General features: G+C 42.6%; 3 non-coding genes across 3 annotated transcripts; all 3 read right to left on the reverse strand.

Annotated features, from left to right (window-relative positions):
- Positions 1–7,093: 7,093 nt before the first annotated feature.
- On the reverse strand, positions 7,094–7,166 carry trnak-cuu (transfer RNA lysine (anticodon CUU)). The gene has a single exon. It is a non-coding gene; the product is annotated as a tRNA-Lys (tRNA).
- Positions 7,167–8,250: 1,084 nt separating this feature from the next.
- On the reverse strand, positions 8,251–8,323 carry trnak-cuu (transfer RNA lysine (anticodon CUU)). Its single transcript has one exon. It is a non-coding gene; the product is annotated as a tRNA-Lys (tRNA).
- A 5,574-nt stretch (positions 8,324–13,897) lies between these two features.
- Positions 13,898–13,970, reverse strand: trnak-cuu (transfer RNA lysine (anticodon CUU)). The gene has a single exon. It is a non-coding gene; the product is annotated as a tRNA-Lys (tRNA).
- Positions 13,971–21,037: the final 7,067 nt, after the last annotated feature.

Consider the following 21,037-nt stretch of genomic DNA (forward strand, 5'->3'; position numbering starts at 1 on the left):
ATAAAACAATCATTTAGTGTTTAAGATTAAAAGTCTGTTGACAAAAAATAACGTCGCTGCCCCTTTAAGGGACCAGCGACACAGACGCAGCACCTCAGTGACGCTGCAGCAGAGACCTGAAGGAGAGAGCAGAGGAGGAATCGGAGAAAACGAGCGGTGATTAATTAACAGAAAAAGCAGTGAAAAAGTCGATAAAACAGTTGAAAAACATAACTTACCTGGTCGGGAACTGACAGGGATTTTATGAGAACTGAGCCACATCGGTTTTGGTGAGTTTTGTGTTCATTTTCATGCATTTTCACCGTGTAGTACTTTTTTTTCTATGGCGGAGAGCTAACGCTAAAAACGTAGCTGTTTACAAAGAAAAGCTCCGTCATAAACTGTTTACAAGTTAATATTTTGGGTTTATGACGACTGTGAATGTTATAAAAGTGTGTGTAAGCTGTGTGAATGAAGGATTCATGCAGTAATTAGCGCGGGAGACGGAGCCGTAAGATAAAAGAGACCGCTCCGCTGCCATTTTGAGTTGGAAAAACACCGTAGCAGTAACGTCACAACTCAGAGACTGTGAAGCATTTATTTGTGTGATTTAAGGATTTAAAAAGAGTTTTTGTCGTGTTTATGGCCTGTTACACAGGTCAGGTTTTTTTGTTCGGTTGGAAGCTCGGTCGGAGCGAGGATTGGTCTGCCGTGTGCGGGCGTGCACATCCACAGACGGGATTCAAGATGGCGGGCTAGACCCAGACCTTCAACTCATCTTCTCCATTGCATCAGTGAGGACATCCTCCTTGTGTGGTAGCTCGCTGCCAGAGTGGTAGGAGTATCAGGAACTAGTTGAACAGAACAGAACTGAGAACTGAATAAATTATCGTTCTTTTTGGACTGAATCGAACTGGAACTGTTCACTGAACTGAATATTTAGATTCACATTTAGACTTGAACTTAAAATTAAAGTGCCATACTTTTATTTTCATATGTTTATATATTTGAATGTGACTTGAGCAACTGTGGTCCACTTTAATTTTATTGTGCTTTGAAGGTGTTTTCTTACCTGTACAGGAAGGAAAAAGGAGTTAACTCCGGAAGAAAAATAGGAATCCTAAAATAGGTACAACCCAGGAAAAAAGAGACTGGTCTAACTAACTCAAATTAGTCTAACTAAAATAACCTAGGAGGAAAAAAAGAGACTGGTCTATTAAATTAGATTAGCTTTACTCAAATAACTTAGGTGAACTAAAGAACAAAAAGAAAGAGTGAGATACTTTTTTTTTTTCCATTTATACCTACTTTATTATTGGGAACCTGCAGGGTATTTTTTTGGTTTCATGCAATGTGTCTTATATGTGTTTTGCATTCAGTAAATTGCCGGCCTTTTTCTACATAAGCAACGGTCTCTGGTGTAATTATTCTTGCTCCCCACTCCTTAGAACCTAGAACTGGTCCAGTGGCGCAGTTAGTCAGGTAACCGGTGCTACACTGTGGATGTAACATTACTATCAGTCAGCTATATTAATGTAGGCTGTTAAGCATCATAATGTGCCCCTAATGTTATCCTGTGTCACCAGCTGCGATGCCTGCCAGACGTATAAAGTCCAGGAAATGTGCTGCAAACAGCTTCTGTCATAGTTCCCGCTATAAAAGGTGTCTCCAGGACCATATTCTGCAATGATGACCTGCACACACACAGAACCATTTAACCCTTCAGCTAATTTCAGCTAATAATCCTCACACTCACCAACAAAGTCTGCTCCATATCTGGCCATCATGATTGATGACCAACTAACTTTCACTAAGCATGTTGCATCTGTCACTTGGTCATGTAGCTCCACACTATATAAAGTCAGTCCTATCTGACCCCTCTTGCATGCACTGCTCATCTCTCGCCTTGTCTACTTCAACATCCCTCTGACACGGCTGCCAGCATTCGCATTAAAACCTCCGCAAATGGTCCAAAAAGTGGCAGATTGTCTGGTCGTCAACCAGCCAAAGACGGCTCGTGTCACTCCACTTCTCATTACTCTCGGCTGGCTCCTTGTGCTGCTCGCATCACGTTCAGATCACTAATGCTTGACTACAGAGTGGCCGCTAGCACAGCAACCACCTACCTGGATTGCCTCATTCAGGAGTCTTCTCGTTAACCGCTGTCTGAAAATGAACAACGACTAGTCCTACAGTCACTGTGAGGAAGGAAATCTCAGTCCAAACTCTTGTCTTGTCATGAGGAAGTCATGAATAAAGTGAAGATATTTATTTTGCATATAATTTCCAGCATTCCTTTAAATCACAGATATTCTCTGGTCAGTTCTCCAAACATGCCACCTTCTGTTGTCCTCAGGGTTTTCAAATTGAGATGTTTTCTCTGATCAGGTCAGTGTTGGCATCAATAAGTTACGTCTTGCTCTGTGACCGACGCAGCATCAGGAATTGTATTCACTCTGGTCTGATGTACTTTTACGGTGATGTTGCTTTCTGGACGCTTCTGATGGTCCTTTTGTTGTTGGCAGGGGAAGCACCCCTTTGCAGCAAAGGGCTGACGCCGGCGCATGCAATATGCATGAAGCTGTCGGACAATGGAGAAGGAAGCGAACACACGTAGCGCATTTTTAATACAAATGCTCTGGGAGAGTATCGCCTGGATGGGGAGCACTTAGCAGACCACCTCAGGCTATTGGAGGTGTTTCCTGATGACCAGCTGATTGTTCTAAATGAGCTTCTCTGTGATTGTGAGCACCAGCAGTGTTAATAGAGCAGAGAGTATCTACTGGGGTTTAAGTGTGGGCTTTTAAATGAAGATGTGTTATTTTACACTGCACGAAGGCCCTTAATCAGTTAAAGGATAAGTTCACCCAACAATGAAAATTGTCATTATCTACTCAACCTCACGCTGATGGGAAGTCAGGTGAAGTTCTCATATTTGGAGTTTCACCGCAAAACAGTATTGTATTATCCTGAACAATTGCAGTAGATGTTAATTTGTTTTCAAATGTAAAGCAACAACCGAATAGAAAAACATAAAATGGCTCCATATAGCTCACCCTTTAAAGTACTTTAAAAACGTCCCAAAACGGATCACCTCAGAATTTCCAGTTAGACTATTAAATTTAAGATGTACGAGCTAAAAAGTAAAAATTATGAGTTAATTTAAGGGACCGGTTTCCTTGATTTTCTAAAGTAAAGTTACTTTCTCAGATTTTACAATGCAATCTTTTTAAAGCTGAAATATGTGCTTAGCTGCTAAGCTAAAAGTGTGCCCCCACTTCAGACAGGGTGCACACCTCGACTGCTTGTTGTAAATAACACCATTTCAAATCAATTTGGGCTGTCGGGGCCTCTGGAAAATTGGATTACACCGGACAAGCTGTATGGAGCCATTTCATGTTTTTCTTTACATTTTTGAAACAAGTCCCCATTTACTTCAGTTGTTTAGGATAATGCTGCAGTGCTGTTTTGCTGTGAAGCTCCAGAAATGTTCTGTGGACTATGCAACTTCACCTGACCTTCTATTGGCATAAGACTGACCAGATAGCTACTGGATTTTCATTTTTGGGTAAACTTATCCTTTAAAGCTTCTATATGGGGATTTTGACATCAGTCTCGCACCGTATTATTGTACTAACTGTAGAGACATTTTAAAAATGGTCCTGAACTTACAGTTCCTTCAACAAGACCACTGGCAGCTTCTGATGATGCATTTAATCTATTTTGCAATTAGTGAGATTTGATGGGAAAACAGATGGATTCCTCTATGATATTAGAGAAAAGACTGTGACTTGAATGTAATTTCTGATTTAACTGATCTAGTTTAAGCTTCTATTCAACACAAGGTTTACATTTGTTTAGTATACAAGATTCATCAGCTGTAGATCTGGCTTTGTTTATTCCTTACAAATTGCTTCTCAGTTTTCTTTGAGGACTGTTGTTTTCTTTCTCCACCTATAGCTCCAGTTCCTCAGTAGCAGCTTGCTTACTGCTGCACTGTAGGATCTAATTGGACATCAGGCCTCCAGGGTGAGTGTGAAGCCAGTATGACCCAGACAGGGAGACATGACCCAGAACCAGAAGGGACTGCCGATAGACATATTTGTGTGTGCGTCTTAGAGAAAGGGTTGCAGTGTCTAGATTTCTTTCCATTCACGCGGTACCTAAACTGTTCCGATGCTCCGAGGCTGATATTCTTAAGGGACTGCTTTCTTTTTTTCACTTTTTCCTCTCCTCCATACCAACATCACCGCCGCCACCTTGTTGTTGTCACCCCTGCAATTTATTGCTTTGTCTGCTCCGGGGAATCTTGGCTGACCCACCCCCCAACAAATCAAGCAGTCGTCCCACCCTCCAGGCAGGTGCAGAGGTCAAACAATGCACAGCCTCCTATTTTTTATGAGGAAGGAGGAGGGACAGCGGGCGCACTGACGCCGTGGAAGTGACTAGGATGTGATAACGTCTGCCAAAGTGCCTCAAGCTATTTGGCATTGTAGAGCAATACTTGTGAGATGAGAAATTTCACACGATGAGATAAGATGAATTTTATTGATCCCTGAAGGGAAACTGGGTCATTTCAGCAGCAAATGATGGATGGTGAGCTTGAGAGTACAGAGCGAAGGAGTGATGAAGAATTTAAAAGCTAATTTTTACAAATTTTGACATGATGTTTAATGGATTCTGTTTTTAAACATAGTCTGACCCCTGGAATATTGCATGTCCAGCTTTTTATGAGATAGCGGCATACTTCAGTCTAATTTAAGCTATGAACAAGCAGATTTTTTTTATGTGTAAAAGAATTTTAAATAGTCACTAAATCAATTAATGTAAGTTTAGCAAACTTTGGCAATAAGTTATTTTGTTGACTTGGTTTCTCACTCAATAGCTGATGCTTAAGTGGAGTAGTCAGCTTATGAGCATCGTGTTTAAACTACAAATACCAGAAAAAGGCTAAAAGTCTAAAGCCATGCTAACAACTCTGTAAGGCCATGTGCAGGCATGGTGGTTGTCTGACTCTGACCTGTTGTAGGTTGTTTTTATAAGCATGCCATTGGGCACCTATTCCTATGCGAATTGCTAATTGCAGTAAGACCATTCTCCAGTGCTTACACAGTGCTGTGGAGATGGCTGTGGCTTGGCTATGCAAGACTAGCATGGCGGCGCTTTGAGTGCAATGTTAACATTAGCGTGCTTACAAGTTCGCAGTGACTGTACTTACATGCTGCGATAAATGTAGGTATACTGTATAGCAATGTTTACCTTGTTCACAGTCTTACAGTATTTTAGTTTGTCAGCATGCTAACATGCCAATTAGCCCTAAACACAAAGTACAACTAAGGCGGACGGGAATGTCAAACGTTAGGTAGGCAGGTATTTAGTTAGAAACCAAAATATTGGACAAACTGAAATGTGACCTGCAGGTGGCGCTAGAGGAAAGATGGAGATTACCAAAGTCATTAGGAATCATCATTCTGGCACCATCCATATCTGTACAAATCCATTCAACAGAGCTATTTTATTAAACCCAAATGAGATAGACCCACCAATAGACTTTGTCATCCCTAGAGCCAGGCCACTAGCATGGCTAAAAATCACCTTTGTGGAAATTCAGCTTGAAAACACTGAAAGCCAGGTACAAGAGTTTTCCACAAGTGCAACATACTATACTATATACTCTCATCTTTATTTGTGTATTCATATGTGTCAACACTACTGAGACCTCTTCCTGTCTATACCTTTGCAGATGTGCTTTGTACTCTCACTTCTCATCATTATGTTCCTGTGTCTGATTCAGTGAGCCCATTCTCCCCTGTTCGCTCCTCCACAGCGAGGTGAACATGAATCCAGCCGTGCGGATGCAGAAATGCTGTTAGTACAGGGCTCTGGCTTCATGAGGGACTGCTGGCTGAAATGTCACACCCTTAGAGAAATCGGCGAGTTTCATTGAGGAGGCTGGCAGTCGCACATGGCTCCATGTTCTGCCCGTTGTTTTCCTCTCCTCTTTACTGCTTCCCTGCATTCATGCCTTGGTGTCTCTGTGTGTTACGCCTGGTGGTGGTGCAGAGGGAGAAACGGCACAGCCTGAATGGGACACATGCACAGCTCCAATAGGTTGGCAAACTGCGCAAAAAACTGTCGCCTTTGTCCCCTCTAATTCCCTTATCTCGTGGGCAAGGTGTTGGTGTTGTTGCCTCTCAGCGCTGTTGGCAGCGGCAGCAGTGATCTCTGCTTATCTGAATTGTGAGTTAATAACCAGCAGCCAGTTCTCTCTCAGCTCTGTCCACTATTGTCTTAATCCACATGAGGACCCAAGTATTTTAAGAACAGCAAGAGCACAAGAGCATGTATTGCATCTTACCACCTACAGGTCCACATATTTATATACCCCACTGTAACGCTTACTATAGGAGTGGAGGTGGACAAAATAACAGAAACACTTTGCAATACAAGACAGTATTGTTCAAAATTGAGATGTGAGCGAAAGGGAGCCAGGCAGCAACTCTCTGGCCTCTCTGTGAGCTGTTTCTTTGACAACTGGCTTACAAAGATGGAGCAGATATTCATTAAAGCTAACACATACTGTTCTGTACTTTTAATTGATATGTAACTTTATATGATTCCCTATTACATTAGCTACTGTCTGTGGCACTGGTTGCAAACATTGCAAAGTAATAACCTGTGACAAGAGGATAAAGCCTCAAAAATCACTTCTGCACAAGAAACATGCACTGACTGACAGACAAAACGTGTGAGGCATGTAGAAAACACAGTACATGGAGAAGTTGCAGTGTAGTGTATTAAGCTGGACACTGACTCTTCTTTGAGCAAGACACTGAATCCCTGCAACTTCCCAGGACATTATAATAGAGTTAACCCTGACCTCTGAGGAAGAAGGGATGTGAAAAGAATAGCAAATGTTTTCTAGAGAGATCAGGGCCATTATCAATCAAACAAGAGTTCTATCAACTTTCCTAGAGACGTGCACAACCGGGATTTGTTGGTTTCACTTCAGGTGATATTGACAGAATCACTGTACTCTGTCTGTGTCCACCCATCATGTTGAGTTTAATATCTCTGAAGTATAGTGATTTCACAGAGTATTTCAATAGACTATCGCCCAACGTGGGGCTCGAACCCACGACCCTGAGATTAAGAGTCTCATGCTCTACCGACTGAGCTAGCCGGGCTATCAATTCTGCAAAATGGGTCCAATTTGTTGCTGCATTAACATCTATGGACTGAGAACACTGAGAATAAGGATGGTTGGAAATAATGTATCATTTGACCAAATGAACCCAAGTACAAATGTGAATAGACCCCAAGAGTCTTCTGCTGTACCGACTGGAAACTAGAAGTCTCTTTGCTCTGGAACGTGTCAATCCTCGAGTGTGGTGCCTCAGACTGTTTGGCCAGCAAACTGAAGACATATGACACTTAACACAGTTAAGTGAAAAGCACCGCACGACAATCACAAATGTCCTTGGTTCAGCTGACATTTACAGAGTCAACATACTTTGTCTGTGTCCATCCATCACATTGATTCCAACACATCCAAGGGAAAGTGACTTGATTACCGGACCGTTTGTGCTGTGCATAAACAACTTTTTTGTTAATGTTGATTGGCAGTCCTGACAAGTGAGAGCCAGGATTCAGTTAAGCAAGTAGCACGTTAGACAACCACAGATCTTTGGGGTTCAGCTGACATTGATAAAGTCGCCATTGATTGTCTTTGTCCATCCATCATATTGAGTCCAGCACATATAAGTATAAATGATATGATTGGACCAGAGTGGTCCAAAATAACATTGCCTTACATGGGGCTCGAATCCACGAACCTCGGATGAAGAGTCTCATGCTCTACCGACTGAGTGAGCTGGGCTGGATAGGTCAAAGAGATGGGTCTGATTCGGTCATGCAATTACTCTCATGGACAATGAACACTTGGAACGGTGGAGGGTTAAGAATAATATATCATTTTTTCCCTTGTTTCAGTCCAAATGAAGCGGGGTACTGGTGTGAATCCACACCAAGAGTCTCGTGCTGTACTGACTGGAAACTACAAGTTTCTTTGCTCAGGAAAAGGTCAGTCCTGAGTGTGGCGCCTGAGACTGCTGAAGGCCGGAGTTCAGTTAAGACAACGGCACCCTGCAAACACAGATATTGTGGGTTCAGATGACATTGACAGAGTCAACCGTCTGTATCCATCCATCATATCGAGCCCAACACATCTCGGAGAAACTACCTACCAGACTAAGTAGTGCAAAAGCACATCGCCCAACGTGGGGCTCGAACCCACGACCCTGAGATTAAGAGTCTCATGCTCTACCGACTGAGCTAGCCGGGCATTTTCAAAGAGAAAAATGGATCCAATTTGTTGCTGCATTGACTTTACAACTGCCACAAACGTCCTTTGTTCATGTGATATGACAGAGTCAATTTACTTTAATCTGTATGTGTTCATCCATCACCATGTCTACACAGCCAAGGAAAATTGCTTTGACGAGTGGGCAGGATAGTTCAAAACATCATCCCCCAACATGGGGCTGAAATCCTCAACCCTGAGAATAAGACTCTCATTCTCTACCCAGTCTGATGGCGAAGACTACTTGGCCATCCTGCAAGTCACAGCCAGAGTTCAGTTTAAACTAAAACATTGTTACAGTATATGTGTTTTTATTGTTTTCCTTGTTCAAAAAAAGACCAATTTTATGAAAGAAAACGTGAGAAGATGGGTAGGGGGAGCAAAATATGGCAGATAGAGACACAGAATGAAGTCAGCATACTTGATGTGAAAGTGAAGTCACCCTCCTCACATAGAATGCAGTACAGTGGATGCATGCCTGTGCATATGTGTGTGTTTCTGGTGTGTGTGTGTGTGTGTGTGTGTGTGTGTGTGTGTGTGCATGTTGGTGCTTTCTTGTGTGCATGCACCTACTTGAGATCAACGTGAGGAAATGGTGAAGTCATCCAACTTCTCCAGTCAAGCATGAGCACTGCATGCCTGCAGATGCAGTGCACCAACTGAGCCCCCACCTCAGCCCCCCTCCTCCTCCTCTGCAACACAATGGTGTGTGATCAGACAGTTCAGCCCAGTTTCTCTCCCGCATCACTATGTTGGTTGTACTCGTTCACCAGCTTCTACATTTTCACAGTTACTGTTTGAGTGTATATGTGACCTGTTTTCAGATATTTGCCATATTGTTCATTTAGTGTTTGACATCATGTTTTTCTATCTGTATTTTATTTTGAGTGTACTTCTCAACAGAGTTTTCCAAATTCTTCACTTCAATTTTTTCTCTCATGCAATGCATCCATAATTTACACTCATTAATTTCTACATTCTCCATCTGTGTAGAGTGTTGTAAAATACACAAATGAGACATTTGCTGTGGTTGGATGGACTCCCCTCAATTTGCTGTTGATAAATGTTGATGGCTTGTCAGGTTTCCCCTGTGCTGTTTGGCAAAGCCAGTAATCAATTTATAACAGAGCCAGTGCACTGAAAGTGGCTAAATTCACTTTGTTTTTCTTCATGGAAACTGAACAGAGACGTTTGGCCCCAACCTGCAGACCACGACTTCTAGTTGAGGTCGGATTACGTTTCCACCACAAATGAACAGCTCCAGAATTAATTTGTATGACCACTCCCACTAAAAGTTGGTTTCTTTGGTCAGCATCCGAATACAGATTCTACACCAGACTTTGTCTTTGATGGCCAATTAAATTACCACGTAGAACCTACATTTAAACGGCAATAAAACACAAAAACAAAAGGCTATGATCCACTGATTTGTCCTACCTGTGCTCTCACAAATGGGGCAGAACATTCAAGTCTATATTGTCCAACCTTTTAATGCCCCGATGGTGTGCATGGAAGCGGGTCTGAATGCGCAAGTAGCCTGGGCCAAGTGTGCCATTGACGAGCAGTGCGACATGCGCTGAAAACTTCCAAATATTGTTACTCACACCTGGCACGGCGCACAACAATGGCTTTGCTGGAGACGTGTTTCTAGCGATGTGTCTGGCCCAGAGATGGTTGCTTTGCCGCTGACGTTTTAGAGTTGAGTTAACTGCTGTACTTATGCTATTAATTACTTTCCATCAGACATTTTGGTATTTCCACCAGCTTGACAACTACACTTGATACCGGCAAAAAACCTACTGGAGTCTGATTCAACCAGACTAAGCAACTGAGGTTTGAAAAAAGCCCCCACTCTACTTCTATCTTCTGCCTTTCAGCTTACCAGGACTGGGGTGTAATTGTTCATCCAGCATGCTCTTTCCATTGTTCTATGCAGATAAGTTTGGCCAAGATAGGCTGTAACATTAACATGCATTTAGTGCATGAACACATACACGCTTTTCATTTCACATCACTGAGAATAACCAGCCTTCAACACCTTTTCTGAGCAGCAGACTTAATCTAAAACAACACATTATACATTCTTGGCTTTTAATTAACCTGAGCTGACTGTCTAAGTATGAATATTATGTGGAGAAAAGCTCTGAAACAGCCAGGGGCTTGAACCGCCTCCTCCTGCTGTCTAGGAAAGCCTGAATGGTCATTTCGCTGTAGATAATACAATATGTTGCTATGCTCCTCGGTTTCCTTGCTGCAGGCGTTTTCCATCACAGCTGGTTGCTCAGACGCTTCCCTTCCTGCTTGTTTGAATGTTGGCTGGACGATTCTGACCCTGCAGCCATCCTGTCCTCCTCCTCCTCTCATCATCCTCTGGCTGGTCAGTCTGGACAGAAGAAATGGGGACTGTCTCATTATCGCCTCAGCCTCCTCCTGGATCTCTTCCAAACTGGAGCGAGTTTGGTTTGTCTGGACTCAAGCTGGAATCAGTCAGCTGTCACCTCTCTGGCTGCATCTGGCTCCCTGCTTTAACATCCTCCGGTCCTCTTTATAGTCGAATCTCCTTTCAGTTTGAGTCTTTTTCTATGTAAATGTCCCTTTTCTTGTTTGCTTAAGTCATTGAGCTTTAGTCAAGTCCACTGAGCAATTTTGTTCACTGATACAACAATGCGCTTCTTCACATTCACATTGCATCACACAGTCGTACAGGGAGCTGCCCAGTATAATCACTGTCTTTCACTGGTTGCCACTGGGAGCTGCCCAGTACAGAACAGTTGGAGTGTCACTGCCTCGCTACCCTCCCGGTGTCTGTCCGATTCACTCACCTCTCTCTGATTCTGTTTTCTGTGTCTGAACGTCTGTTCGATCTTTCATCTGTCTTCCTCCTTTGTTGTTTTTCACCCTCTTTTCCTCTTTCTATCCTTGCGTCTGTCTGTCCTGTTTTTCCCTTTATTCTGTCTCATTTTCTCTCTCTCTGCCCGCTGTTCCTCATGGCCTCTATCTCCCTCTCTCTCTGTCAGTCTCTATAACCTTCTCATCTCTCCCCTACCCTTTTTGTCTCCAAAACCTTTCCTTTTTAATTGGCTTTGTTTTTCTTTTGGCCTGTCTGGCTTTTTCTGCCTCTGTCTGGGTTTTATTTCCTCCTTCGGCCCTTCTTTTAGTAAGTCAGATGCCTCCTGTTAAACCATGTTATCCCTCTGTATCCATGTGCTTGCCATCTAACTGGACACTACAAAGGTTAGATGCTTCCCGTGTCCTTGATCCTGGATCGCATCATTAAAGCATTAAAACCCTGGTTGGTTAGATTCACGGTGATTTTGACAGTGATGTGGTTAGTATGGTTCTATAATTAAAAAGGTTACTTCAAAGTAAGTACACACTCTGACTGGATGATTGAGGTGCAGTTTTTCTCATCAGGACTATGATTGGAATTATGATGAGCAACGTAGGTCAACATAGTCATACACTAGAAAGTTACAAGGTAAATGTATTTAAGGGTTTAAAAAACAACTATGTTTGAGTCCTTTGTGCTTCATCTATTTTAGAAAATGGAGTATTGATCACTTGTTGAGGACTAAGATAGAGAATATGCGACTGCCAAACTCTCACTCTGCTTGTGAGGAAGACAGCCTCATGGTGAGATTGTGTTGAATTCTGAGCTGAAGTCAGCAAACAGCGTTCTGATGTCGCTGTTCTGATTTTCCAGGTGCATGAAGACTGAGTGAAGGTCAGTAGATATGGCATCCTCTGTGGATCTGTTGGTTCTGAAAGCATACTGGTGAGGGTCCAGGCTGGCAGGGATGATGTCTGTCTTTGATGTGCTGGAGAACCAGTTTCTCAGAACACTTCATCAGGATGGGGGTGAGAGCCACAGGGCAGTAGTCATTAAGACTCAGTCACAACAGAATTTTTTCCAAGAAAATCTAACTTTTTCTACCTTAAAATGTTATTTAAAAAAATGTAGTTGTTGAGGTCCCCTGGGGTAAGGTCAAATTAAATGTAAATGTTACCATTTTAAGTTAGCTAATGAGCAAGATTATGTTAGTGGTATCACGTTTTTACTAGTAGGCTACTTTATGACATTAAAAAGTGGCTTTATATTTATTAAGAAACTCCAGGTAAATTGGAGGCAATTGGACTTGCTTGAGTTTTCAGATAATATACTGGAAGGAGGAATGTGTAGGACTTTCCTTAAAAAGGTGCACAGACTCATACAAAGATAATCCCTCTCAATAATCACTTACCCACTAGAGGTGTGTATCTGTATCTGCAGAGAACCTTCCCTCTGCCTATATTTTCTTATTTTGCTATGTTGGGACGTACACTGCGATCAGCCACAACATTAAAACCACCTGCTTAATATTGTGCTGGTTCCCCTTGTGTCGCCAAAACAGCTCTGATTCATCAAGGCACTGACAAAAGACCTCAGGTTGTGTCCTAGGGTTGGGCGATGTCTGCAGAATTGGCATATGATGATGTCTACAGTGAAACATCGTGATGGACGGTGACATCGTTGTTTATGAATTGGAGGCAGCGTGTCCCCTCAGTGTTGTCGTAAGGCAGCATTTGCGTATTAGCTCACCACTGTAGCCGCCCCTGTTTCCCACCGATGCTCTGACATGAATCTCCAACTGTCTCACCCTTCAGAGGAAACGATTGACACCGACATACACACTCATACATCCCTGTGCCAGGTTTGAAAGCGTCCTTGTCTCCTCACCACATGTCTGTAACTTAGCTTTGTTCAGCCTCATATGCATAAGACTACGTTGTCCGACTAGCCAAGGAAGCTAACTGAGAGGAACAGTGGCCCTCCAGAAAAATGTAACCGAGTGTCTTGGGTTCGCCTAACTGAGCTGATTTAATAAGAAAATAATGAACGGGACATGGAGACGTAATGTTAGTGCACTGAGCAGCAACATACTTCTTTTCATTTCCTCTCCCCACATATCACTAACAACAACTCTGCCCTACGGCAACTCTGAGGGTACAGACCACTTAATTGTGCTCTCTGGTGGGGAGCCTTTTGAATCACGGTGTTATGATGGTCAGGGATTAGTAGTCCATGGCTGTCAGCCATCAACGATGGATGATGGCATCATTTGTAGTGGATGCTTTGGAACCTTTGGGTTAGGGAGTGGGGCCTATTGGGATCTAGGGAATTTGCGGGACGGGTCAACGCCTCTGGCTTTTTGTCACATTTGCTGGGTCATCCAGAGCAGTTTTTGTGGTGTGGCAGGGCACATTGTCCTATTGGGAAGTGTCATGCCAGGAGGCTGTTTACGTCGTCTTCATCAGTGTTGGTTGGGTGGTGCATGTCATGTAATGAATGCCAGGACCCAAAGATTCTCAGTGGAACATTGCTTTGTAATGACATGATCAATGTTGATCACTCACCTGTCAGTGGTTCTAATGCTGTGGCTGATCAGTGTATCTGGATGTTAGCCTCTGGGATGCGAGGCTGTAGCCTCCAGCCAATAACAGCGCACAGACTGTGAGGGCTGCAGGTGATCCATGTTTTGTCAACTGAGATCAGCACGTAGTAGCACAAAACACCATCGCCCAACGTGGGGCTCGAACCCACGACCCTGAGATTAAGAGTCTCATGCTCTACCGACTGAGCTAGCCGGGCTGTATGTGGTCAGAAAATGGGTTAGATTTGAGCCTGCGCCACCTCCCGTTTACTAAATTCTCCTCTCCCTCTGCAGGCAGGGCTGTAGCCAGGGTTTAGAGATTAGTGAGGTCCAGATTTTCATCTCTGTTCTTCATTTATCTCTCCCGCACAGTTTAGCTGTCTTATTGAGAGCTGTCAGTTCAACATGCAGAGACAGTGGGGGAAGAGGTGGGTTGAGTAGCCAAAAACAAGTACTGTTACTTTGCAAAAACAATTAGTATAGACAGACCATGTCTGTTATGCCTAAAAGATATAAAGAGTGTTAACATGTTACAATGTCCTTAAACTTTGATAAATCCACTGTAGAGGTCCCAAGTCCCAGTTCCCATCTCAGATGACCACAGATCAGCTGTTTCCCCGACCCCGACATCCAGCTCTGTCCAATCACATGAACACAGTGAGATTAGTGATGTGGCCACATCAGTCTGATATCCTTCTGAAAATGTCTCGTATCAGATGACTAATTTAGTTTCATGTTTTCACTTTTCCCCTCTGCGGTTGAAACACATCATCAGTAGTTTGCCTCTTTTGTGTTTTCTGCTACGACCATGCCCGCAGCCATTATTAAGTTGCCCTTAAGCAAGGCTACAAACCCTGCAAAAACTTCAGCTAATTTGTATCGGGCAGCAGTAATAAATGTGTGCAACTGTGTGAAAACCAAACAGACTGGTGAAAGAGAGCATACGTGCTGAGTCGATTATTGGCTGAAGGAGGTCGGGCCAAGCAGACAGATCTGATCTGCTTTTAGCAGACGGCTCTTCATTAATTGAGGCGGTGGCTCATGTTGGTGAATAGTAAACAAAACCTCACTGCTGTTTTTCTTTAGCTGCGCTTCAGCTGTTGATGTATTCCGTGAACATAACGCTGGTTTCTCCTGAGAGTGGAAGACAGTTTCAGCTGTCATCAGAGCTTGTGAGGTGTGGTAACAAAGATGGCATCAAAGCCTTTTTCTCCTTGACTTTCTCTTTCTCACTCTTGTTGTTTCTCACTCTCCTTCACTTATTCTCTCCATGCCTCCAAGTTAGCATCCATCCCCTTTGTCACACTTTCATCATCTGTTATCCTCTCTCTGTTTCTGCCTCTGACACTTTTCTCTTCCTCTCTTATTCATTCTCTGACTTGTTCCCTCAGGCCCAAGACCATGTTGGTAGCTATGTGCATGAAGACAAAAGCGTGTGCTGCATCCCCAACTGCAGCCAACAGCCACCTCGCACCAACAAAGCTTATCTGCTTCTTTGGCCGTCCTTGGAGAGTAAGTGAATTGACGGTTATATTTTGCCTGGGAGAATTTTTTTTCTCTCTCTCCTGTATGGAGGGTGGTTGAGCCGCAGATCGTCCTCGGTGATTTGCTGCCCGTGAAGAATGAAGATGTGCGAGGTCGGGCGCGTTCAAGGACAACTCTGGACTCCAGCTGCTGGCAGGGGAGGGGACTGTAAACACAATTGTAAGAAATAGAAATTTAAAAAAAAATCAAATAGCTCTTGCACCAACAATTTCAAAATAAGATGATAAAAAATCATCGTAAAATGGCAATGAATTAAAATGATTAAAGGAAATATAAGTTTTAAGATAAACCAATCTTAAAGGAAAATCTTGAGCATTTTGAGAAGTTGCACATGTGGATTATTGAGGCCAAATGTACATTTTTTACCTTCAGTTTGGTTTGTAAATCTCACTTTTTCTCCAAATAATCATGTACGTAGAGGCTGAATGAAGAGGTACATCATGCTCCTCTACAGGCCTGAATGGTGGTTTCAGGAAGACTGAGTGTGTGTGAGAGAGTGTATTGAGCGGGACCAGCAGTACATCACAGCCTGGCTAATGGAACACTGCGCTCCTGAAGGGTCCTCAGCTCTGTCTCGTCCATCACGGCTCCCTCATGGCTCCGCGGAGGATTCTGGGTAGAATGTGACACCTGAGAACACCTGCAGGACTCAAGTCCATCATGTGTCTGTGAAGTTCTCTGCTTCTTGGTTATCAACCTTGTTAAAGTCTTAAGTATTTCGCTATTTATATTAGATATTCATGGCTAAATGACTAACAATCAAAGTTGGAGTTGGAGTTGATGTACAACTAATTAGTTTTTTTTCTAATTATGTTCTACTGGGAAACATATTTTTAATTTATATGCTAATATGGTTACATATGTATGTATTTAACCCAAACCACAATCATTCCCTAATCATAACCACATGCCTTAATGCAGGGGTCTTCAATGGTTTTTGATGCCAAGGACCATTTAGCTGATAGAGACGGAGCAGGGACCCCCTACTACATATATAGTAAAACATTCTGTTAATAATATTAAATACTAAACTTGGCCTACAAAAACGTGAAGGGCTGCCTTCAGTGTCATGTATAAACAGTAGCAGTTGTAGCTTGGCTAACGTTAACAGTCTCCTCAAATTCTTTGCTGGTGTCTGAGGTGGAGGATCTGTCAGAAGTTCTTAATAGATAAGTTACAATCCACTGTGGCTCACAAGAACGTCTGTACATAATGATCATATATACTGATACAGTTGAAGTAAAATGTAAATTCCTAATATGTTAACATCATTTTTTAGGTGACAGCATTGCTGTGTGGTTGGGATTTGATCAGATGTAAGCGACCGCTGCTCACATAAGCGAACAACCCTGAATTTGTGAACTCTAAACTCTGATTGGTGCATTGAAAATACGTGGCATCCCCTTTATTTAAATTAGCCCCAGCCTCACAAACCACTGAGTACAAAAACAGTAATCCAGACATCTCCAGTGATGGAATGTAACAAAGTACATTTAAAGCACAGTAAAGTACTGTATTAAGCACAATTTTGAGGTACTTCCTCCATTTTCTGCTACTTTATACTTCCACTCCACTACATTTTGGAGGCAAATATTGTACTTTTACTCCACTACATTTATTTCATTACTGTAGTTACTAGTTACTTTGCTGATTACATGCTGCATCAGAGATAAAGTAGCACATACAGCAATCGGATTTGATCATCAGCCAGGCCAACGATCGGTCGACCCATAGTATACACTACAGTATATATACATATTTTATATATAGACATAAAATATGTTTTTTGTCTTTTTTACTTGCAATCTTTATACTTGAGTACATTTATTAGCAGAAATTACTATTGATTCTTAAGACTTTTACTCAGGTTCTTTTATAGGGGACCTTGTACTTCTACCGAAGTAATATTTTAACACGACATCTTTACTTTTACTTAAGTTTGACTTTGGGGTTCTTTTCACAACACTTGAAATCTCTCGTGTTAAATAAGCAGCAGTGTGAGTTCATGGAGCACATTGCTCATAGTAAGAAACTCATTTAGGAAATGGGTTTTCAGTCGGCAGTGTTTTTAAAGTAATTGCATCCAAAGCTTCTTAATTCACTTCAAACAAATCCCTCTGAGCCAAGGTGATGTACAACATGCTATCGATCCCACTGGGTCACCTCTGTGCTGTTGACCAGCACCATTGAACACTGGAGTGTTTGCATGTCTCCCGGCTTTAGATTGCCGTCACCACGTGATAAGGACATCTGCATGCAGATCAGTGGATGCCTCTAAGCCTACATTGATTACCAATGGAGCGCTGCACTGTAACAGCTAACAGGATCTGATCACTGGCGTCCGATGTTGTTTGTTCTCAGGGTTGTCTCTGTTTGCCATAATTGCCAATTATGCAGAAAAAATGACAGCTTTACATGGAGATTGGAACTGATTTCAGCATCAGTGCTGCAAGTGTATTCAGATAATGTGTTCACCCTGCAGTTCAGGGTATTGATGTGTGGTGATTTGTTGTTCTTTGTGCATGTAGACAATCTTTTATTTACCCAATAAAGACTCACAGTTGCAGTCCTCCCTATTGATTTATCACACATCTGTGCTGCAGCTGCACAGTCTTTTCTTGAACAGTAACACTAACCAATGTTACTGTACTGTACTGTAACTGTTACTTTTATCATTGATGTGTTGATTTTATGTTTTATAAATAATATCAATATGATGAGAGTTAAAAAAAAAGAAAAAGACTAACTTTAACACACAGGATATACATTTTAATGTTGAAAACACACACACACATGTAGAGAGAGAGAGAGAGGGAGAGAGAGAGAGAGAATTATCAAGCATTTGTCAGATGGCTGCAGCAGAGAGCTGACAGGAGATAGAGGATAACATGCAGCAAAGCTATTTGGCTGGATGTGAACTGGGGATGGTGTGGTTCACGGCTAACTCAGCACCCAGCACAGCAACCTCAGTTGGCCCAAATTGTGATGGTATAATGTGAGTTTAAGTCATTATTCTAAAGCAAATATTGCAAAAAATATACTTCAGTCAGGACCACTTTGTCAAAATAATCTTTATTTACTTGCACAAGTTTCATTTGGTGGTATGGTACTGTTCTGGGACCCCCTGCTCTTCCACGCGCTTGCGTGGAAAGCCTGAGGCAGGAAGAGCACACCTTCCTGCCCTTCATGAGCCATCATGAACGGCATAAGCAGGGAGCGCAGCAGCAAAGAAAAACCCAGACAGAGCAAAGCAACCGACAAGATACAATGGTAATATTCATAACAGATGACAGGAGGCGCTGGGGTGGAGGTGGGTTGCAAAGAGCCAGCAGAGGAAGCAGCAAGTGAGGTCGGGCTAGAGCAGTTTAAATAGTGCGCTCTGAATGCAATTTCCCAATAGGAAGCTGGCACGGGGAGTCAGCTGAGCCATCAGCTGATCTGCTCCGTGTTGACAGCTACGCTGTTGAAGCTGATTTAGCGCTTGACGTCGTGGCCTGCCAGAACTAACGCTACGCTTGATTTGTTAGTGCTCCTCAATTGTGAATATTTGCAAATTGTCTATGTTGTTTATAACAGCAAGCCGAATGTCTTTGGGTTTTGGACTCTTGGTTGGTCAAAACAAGCTGTTTCAACATGTCACCATGGGATTTAGGAAGTCTTGATTGGCATTTTTCTCTATTTTTTGTTGGTTGGTTTCTCGGCAGGATAACAGATTAACACAGAACTATGTTTGAGTTTTGGGTCTCAGCCCAGAACAGACCCCATTAACTTTTGATGCAGATCCAGCTACAGAGATGGATAAAGGAATTTTTTCAGCCGTTTTTTGGCATTTGCGTTAATTTCTCTGGGAATAATGCATAGATCTTGATGCCTTTGGCATTCCTGTACTTTCATTTCTTGTGAGTTATCAGCCGACATATATACACCAATTATACTTATACTTGTAGTATAATATGTGAAGTAAAATTTAGGTCAATAATATGATGCGGTGAGAAAAAGAAAGTGAAAATATGCACATCACAGCTATCCAGAGCCTATGCTATAGAAATGCAAGTCCATTTACCATTTACCATCAAGAGCCTATGCTGACATTTGTCCAAAGGAATTCAATATACAAGTATATGAAACAGAGAAGAGCAACAAATCCTCACATCTGAGGTGCTGGAACCAGTTTACTTTGGCAATTGTGCTTAACAAGCTTAACAAATCATTTAAACGCTTAATTATCAAAATTGTAATTTTGTCAATCATTCCATGAACAACTTATCCATCTGATCAGTCAACCACTCATTTAAATAATTAGGAAATTGCATGTCATCTTTCATAACTGGGACTACAAACTCCAGACAGCTAAAATGATAAAATTATAATTTTCAAAACTCTACTGAAGGTGGAGTAAAATAGCATCAGAAGTTCAGTAAGCATCCAGAGAAAAGGTTTGACACCTACATACCAAGGCTACATCAGACATTTATCACCTCTGCTGTGATGGCTCTCAAAGCTGTCAGCTAATCCTAACGGCTCACATTTGGGCACACAGTGAAACCTAACCAGGCAGAACTGGTGGTTTTCCAAACTGAATGGCTCACACCTTTCTCTGAGCCACGAGCGACAGGTGAAAGATCTCGCTCAAAGTCAACAGATTGCAGCAGGTGTGCGGCCGCGGATGGATGAATGTTTATGGGCTTGTAGCTGATTAGCCGTGGGAGAGGAGCAGACAGAGGGCATGGAGGGGGGTGTATCAGAGAAAATCATGCTTATGTCATTCAGTCTGTGTTTGTGTGTGTTGGAGAGGGACAGGGGAACAGAGAGAACAGGTGAGGAAAAAAGGCAATGTGGTGTGTTAGAGTGAAAATGTGTCTGTGAGTCGGCAAGTAAGCAAATTAAATTGATAATTGGTTAATACTGCATGTGCGGTCTTTAAAGGACATATATAATACTCATTTTCAGATTCATAATCTCTTACATTTTCTCATACTGTCCAGTGCTGCAGCCCCGTATTCCCCCTCTGTCTGAAACACTCTGTTTTAGCTCCCATCTCTTTAAGGCCCTCCCCTCCCGAATATCCAGTCTGCTCTGATTGGGCAGCTCAAACACGCCTGAGCTACCAGCACTCACCATGCCTCCGTTCAGCTCTGTTGTGTTGTCAGCTTCCAGTAAGCTTCACTTCTACCATGAATGTAGGCATAAATGTGTGACGAGGTGACAAGAAATTAAATGTGAGACTACTGACAAGGTTTTTAGATACTTCAGGAGGAGTGTTTTCCGTGGGAAAGAGGAGCTCCCGATCACGCGGACTTTGACCTTTTCAACTTTCAAGATCTTTTACATGCACGAGAACCTATATAACACACTGAAGGAAAGGGGAAAAAAGCAAAATAGGTCTCCTTTAATACTGTTGAAATATTTGCTGAAAAGTAGGTGAAGGACTTTCAGCCGCCCAAAAAACCCTTCACTGACTCAAGTGTTCTTTTAGTTTTCCCTCTCTTCTCCTGGCTGTCACAGCTGCTATCTCTCACTTCACCTCGCCCTCTGCTGCCCAGTCTGTCACACTTTCACAGCCTCTCTACTCGCTCCATGAACCTGTGTACCTCTACGCTTTTTCTCACACTGGATTGCTATGGGATTCTCATTCATGTCACAGCCACGGCGACCTTGGATTCATGGCTGCACAATACAGTTAATCGCCTATAAATTACCTGTAAGGCAATAAGGCGAGAGTGAATGAGGAATAGGATGC

Source organism: Pagrus major, chromosome 14 (genome assembly GCF_040436345.1).
Source record: "Pagrus major chromosome 14, Pma_NU_1.0".
NCBI lineage: Eukaryota > Metazoa > Chordata > Actinopteri > Spariformes > Sparidae > Pagrus > Pagrus major.